A 6,000-nucleotide genomic window follows, 5' to 3' on the forward strand; every position below is an offset into this window, starting at 1 on the left:
AAATTCATTCAGGACCTTTTTCTGAATGTGGAGACGATTTTAGTGGCAGCACCACTGCAAGTACAGTCAATGCAAAGATGCAAAAGCACGAATTGAGGCGAAGACGCTCCAATGGTCAAACTGTCATAAGTAAAGCAGGACACAAGACTAGCAAAAGAAAACAGCACTTAAAATGTGCACGATTATATTAAAACTTTAAAATGTCAATGGTAATATTTTGTCAACCATCAAGACTTAAAGGTGCCCTGCAGAGTTTTTGACTGCTGGTAGCACTATGGAGCAAATGTTTTAGTGTGTAGTTGTTTTTTGTAGAAATAAAGAAGACTATGATGTGAGCATTGCATGGTTTTAAATATTAAAAACATCAACTTTAAATGTATTTGACATGTTTGTTACAGTGTGTTTTGGTGAGAAACACCCAATGTAAACATTGTTTGTTTGAAAATCCTCCTCTTTAGTGCCCCCTGCTGGTGGTGGGTGGTGCTGACGGTTAAGATGCTGTTTGAGAAACAGGGTGAAGTGTCTCCTTTTGCACCCTCTCACTTTAACTGTCATCTCATCCGTCGTCATCTTAAATGTAAACCTCTTCATGACGCTCCCTATTTGTCTGACCTCCCTCTCCGTCAGTCAGCCTGTCAGTACAGTTGTTAACCACAGCCACTCATTATTTTTCCTTTAACCCATTTCTGTCCATCCAGCTCTTCCACACAGCAGACAGAAGGAGACTGGTTTTGGCTCGTCGGCCTGTCAGTGTCTTTCCTGAGCAGCTGCTGAGGGTGGGGGTGGGGTGGGGGGGGTTTGTTTAAAGTGGGCGAGATTCTTGGCAATGCCATGAATCAGATGTTGCTGCCTTGATAGATGTTTGAGGAATGCCCCAAGGCTATTTCAGTCCCCTCCTCTCCCCAGGCCTTCCACTGTTTTCCCCACTTTCTCCACCACTTGCCTCCTCTCTACTCTTGTCTAGTCTAGCCCTCTAATGTGACTTTCTCCTCCTTTTTCATCAGTCCAAACTCATTCCTTTATGACAGACAGACTGCAGGGATCTCCCCAAAACCCAAGTGTGTGTATATATTTGTGTGAGTCTATATGACCTGCAGATAAACAACAACGCAGTTTTCCACTCCTCCTTGTTTCCTGGTGAACCAGAAAACATTTTTTTTCCACTGTCATAAATCTGCCACGAAGGGAGATGCTGAATATTTTTTCAGTGGCAGACACAATAACTGTGTAGCAGCAGGACTGCGTTCTAATAGATGGCTGATATTATCGTTTCTGTTGTTAATGGATATGGTCGATGAAAATGTTTTCCTTTCCAACTTCAGAACATTCTTAGTGATAAATCAAATGCATGTTTTACTTTGTGTGCATGTGCAGTCTGTCTGTCTTTCATCACTTATGAGGACTAATGGTCTTCACGAGGACAGAAAGGTGACACAAATGCATGAATGTGCAAACATTTCTACATATATTTATGCAGTTTAAACACATGTACCTACAACTTTCGTCTAGTTAACTTTGATAAAAGGGGCATTTATCTTTTAGCTAGATGATGAATACAAGCAACACTAAGAGCCAAAACAACGTTGTTAGCAGCTCTGTGAGGCTGTGCTTTAAGCTAAATGCCAACATCTGGTTCACTACTTAAACTCTCTTTTGGCCTTTCTATGGAAAGATACGAGAAACAGAAACTGTAGCGAGGTAAAGCAAAACTAAGAGTCTAGCCATGCCTCAGCTCTGTGAGGCTGAGCTAAATGGTAACATGCTTATGATGACAATGCTGATGAAAACATGCTGATATGAAGCAGGTGTAGTGTTTATCATTGCTTCCCTTTTAGTCTGGTGTGTTAGCATGCCAACATTTTTCTAATTAACACTAAACACAAAGAGCTGAAGTTGATGGGGATGTCAGTAGTTTTCCAGGTATTTGATCATCAGCCTGAGATGATGGAGTTGGATGAAGTCACTAGGATTCATCCTCTGGGGACCATGAATGTCTGGAGCAACAGTCAAGAGTTGTTTTAGGGTTTTTTCAGGGCAGACCAACTAATCAAACAACATTGCCCCTCTTGGAGCAACAACATAAAGTAATGTGACTGCAACTGATGCACTTATAATCAGTGTCTTCACCAGTGGAGTACTTTGCTTATGATGCAACTGTGTGTATTGTCATCATCCAAGCACAGACCCTTTCAACAATGGAAACACTGAAGCATGGATGATGCTCTCATGGCTTACAGGAATGTATCTGATGTGAAAAACATTAAGTCATTTGTGTGGAGCGGAAAAAGAGATGGGCAATTAGGAAACATGCAATGCAATATTAGACAAAGCCATAAAGACAGCACTGAATGAGAAAAACATTTTCATGGTCTCCTTTAAATGTCACATTGTGGCTGCAGCCACAGTTTGTCATTCTACTGTAGTTTGTGACTGTCCCAGTGAATTCATTTCATGTCGCCTAATTCTTTTTCCACTTCCTTTGTCTTTTGTCTTCTCTCCCTCCTTCCTCCTCACTTCTTTTAATTCAGCTCTCCACATATGTATCTGTCTTCTTCATCGTTTTGTACCCTTTTCTTTTCTTCTTCTCTAAATCTACGAAGGAGTCATGACCCTTCTCTCCGCTCCCCTTATTATTAAAGTGCCTGTTGAAATCACATTAACCTAATGCATGAGGCTATATGCACCTCATTAGACAAGGAGCTGAACTCTTAAGCAAGCATGATGACATTTCCTCCGACTGAATCCAAGATCAACACAGCTACATGACTGAATGATGATCAGCTCCAGTATGAACTGCACTTTAGTTCTGGATACGCTAGTGTTCCAGCTGGGTGGACTTTCCCATCAAAGGCTCAACATGCCATTGTTTCATTAAAATGTAATGGATGAGACACCGAATCTCACGCTGCCGAAATTCCACTGATCAATGCTCAAAAGTTAAAACTCTTTAGATTAAAACCCTCTTTGCTCGAGACAGTTTTCTACCACTGTGGTGTGGTCACGCCATCAGTCTTCGTCTCTCATTAGGTACACAGACTGACCTTTGACCCCTGTCTGCCGCCCTCCTCCAAGGGTTGTGTGTCTGGGGGCGTAACAGTGATCCAACAAGCACACAGAGAGCGAGATAGTTATCATCTGAAGTGTCTGGAGGAGGGAATAGTTGGTTTCTATGTGCGTATCATGCCGGGTGGCACGAATGCTACAAAGGTTAGATTTTTTTCCTGACTAGGGTTACCCATTTTTGCAAATAGGATTTTTTTTTTTTTGCCCATCTCATATTCCAAATAAATTGCTTTTCATGTGAGTGGGTACGTGTGTGCGTGCCTGGTGTCCCTGTACCTCAAGGTCCAATAATCCACTTGTCAACTGTGAGTAAACTCGACTGTGTGGTCACCGTGAGGGCTGCTGCGTCTGCGAGTGTGATGTGTGACATTCCAGCCATACCAGAGAGGGGTAATAACAGGAAAAAAAAGGAGGGAGAGAGAGAGAGAGAGATCAGCCTGTAAAGTCACAAGTTTGATCCCTATAACAGCCACTGGGCCCATCCTGCTATGTTTCTTGCAAAATAGTGTGTAAAAACATGCGAATGTTAACAGGAAACAAATGGTGTGGATGTGTGGTCAGAAGTAATGTGAGGGAACAAATGAGAAAGATTGTGCAATAAGTTCATGACCTAAAATTCATCACGAAAAAGGCCTCGTTAACTGGCACTGAAAATGGTAAAATTGTGCTGCAAAATCTATTAATTTCAGTAAAGATTTACTTGCAGGGGTGAAGTGAAGTCGGTGAAATTTACCACATCAAGTTTGTTTGCACTAAAAACCGTCCTGACAGTGCTGACCTTTGGGGGAACGGCAGACCAGAGTCTAAAAGGAGAAAGCTATCGTAGCTCATTAGCTATGTTGAACCCAACTATCAAAGTGGCTAACTGAGTAACTGCTAAGTAGCACTGGAGAGTTTTTTCCCTCTTGAATGAATGAATGAAATGAACAAAATACAAGGAGTAAACAGCACAGAAAAAAGCAAAAAGCTTTAAGCTCAGCAGTTAGCGGTTAGCTTGCCAGCTACAGTAGTTCACCAAGTTCTTTTTCAAGCAGCAATTATGCTCTGCAGTTTTGTCAAGCAAGGATTTAGGTTTAAAGAAGTGCCATATCTGTTTATATTTCCTGCTACCAATCAATCTGATCTATAGCACTTTATCTAGTTGCTCTCTAATTTCCAACAAAACCCCTCCGTTCTCATTCCCCAAATCCCTCTGTGCTCCTTAAAGCTTGCAGGATATTCGTTGTTAAGCCTCTCAAGATGGCAAGAAAACACAAGCGCATCTTAAAACAATTATGGGCCTCAGCATCATTAAAACAAAGCAGTGTTTGAATGGACAAATGTGAATAATCCTGTTTGGGGTTTTTTTCCTAGCTGAGGTGTTGCCAGGCAACCCATTGATAGGGCCGATGTAAGTGGAGAAAACAAGATCCCAAACACCCGAAGACACAGTTAGTCATTTCTTGTCTGTTTTGTAACTTAAACCAGAGATGCAAACACACACACACATACGTGCGCGTGCACAGTCTCAGCGGCCAGATTTATGACATCCTCCAACATAACAGAGACAAATGGTAGTGCATAGTTGTGTGAATGGGGAGATGAATGGTGAAGCCATAAAACAACACATAGAGAAAGCACAGCTGACATTGTATGTCTTACCCAGCCCTGCTACGTGCGTGCTGCCATGTTACATGAATCTGTTGTACCACTATCAGTCTGTGTGATTGTTTATGGTTTGGCGTTCATTTTCGCCGGCTCATTTCTTCCCTGCAAAATATTTTCTGTGCATCACGGCTTTTTGTTGATGAATGAGATGAGTTGAAGTTAGAGAGTAAAAACAAACCAGATGATCCATAGCGCAGTTTGCTGAATCATGTATTATAAGTGTCATGTTTTATTGCTACTTAAGAGCCTGTTAACTCTGATCTAATATCAGTCGGCTCCACCTTCACGATCCAGCAGGTTTGTGTCCTCAGCAGTATCCTCATCCTCTGTGCTCTGTAACAAACATCTCTCTATTGATTTAAAGTACTCTCAGGTATCCAGCTCACGTTAACTGCTCTGTCTTGTGAAAACCACATCCTCCTCCCACTGGATGGATAACCACCTCTTAAATCAAAGCAATAAAAAGTTTGCAGTCTTGTTTCTTGTATTTTCCACTTTAATTTTTCTCTCTTTTATCAATACCCCCCCCCCCCCACCCCTTGCTCTGAATTATCCTCTCTATCCACCTCCCACCTAATTACTCTCTCCGTCTTTTTTTCAAGTTAATTTTGAGATAGAGAGGTTCCTGGGAGTTAAACGTTCACAGCCGACTGAAAGGAAGAAATACTGCCTTCCAAAGTGTTCTGCAATGAGCCTCTCCACACTTACTCAGAAAACCAGCAGGAGGTCTGGGCCAATGTGAAAAGCATTTTCACAACTCTTTCCTGCAAGTCATGGCTCTTGAAAAAACACATACATGTTGGTCACCCAGCTGTGTCCTTACTCACTTATGTGTTACAGTGAGGGCTGGTCCGGAGCCAGAACCTTGTGGTGAGTCTCTGTGCAGTGCTACAGTTTTTGCCTTTTGGTTGTTCTCCACAGTCCAAACACTTACCAAAGAGCGCGTTAAAAATGAGCTCAAGTGTGATATTTTTTCTCGAAATACTTTCTAACAAGATCCCTGCTCTTCAAAGAGATTTCCAGTTGTCACTGTGCAACAACAAAACTTACACTTCCCACAAGTATCCGATTAACACTGCGAGCTAAAAAAGAAAGAGGCGGCTGGTGGACACAAGGCTGAACTCTGTGTTCTCACTGCAAGCAACACCATCAGCAAGTCACCTCCTTTTGATGACTGACCATGGAAACTCAGCCGATGTGTGGACGATTAACAAACTGCAGAGACTGAACTTTTCATGATAATCACCCAGTGGAGTTCCATTTCAGCCATTTGAGGCTTTAGTTTCTTCA

This window comes from Lates calcarifer, linkage group LG18 (genome assembly GCF_001640805.2).
Source record: "Lates calcarifer isolate ASB-BC8 linkage group LG18, TLL_Latcal_v3, whole genome shotgun sequence".
Classification (NCBI taxonomy): domain Eukaryota; kingdom Metazoa; phylum Chordata; class Actinopteri; family Centropomidae; genus Lates; species Lates calcarifer.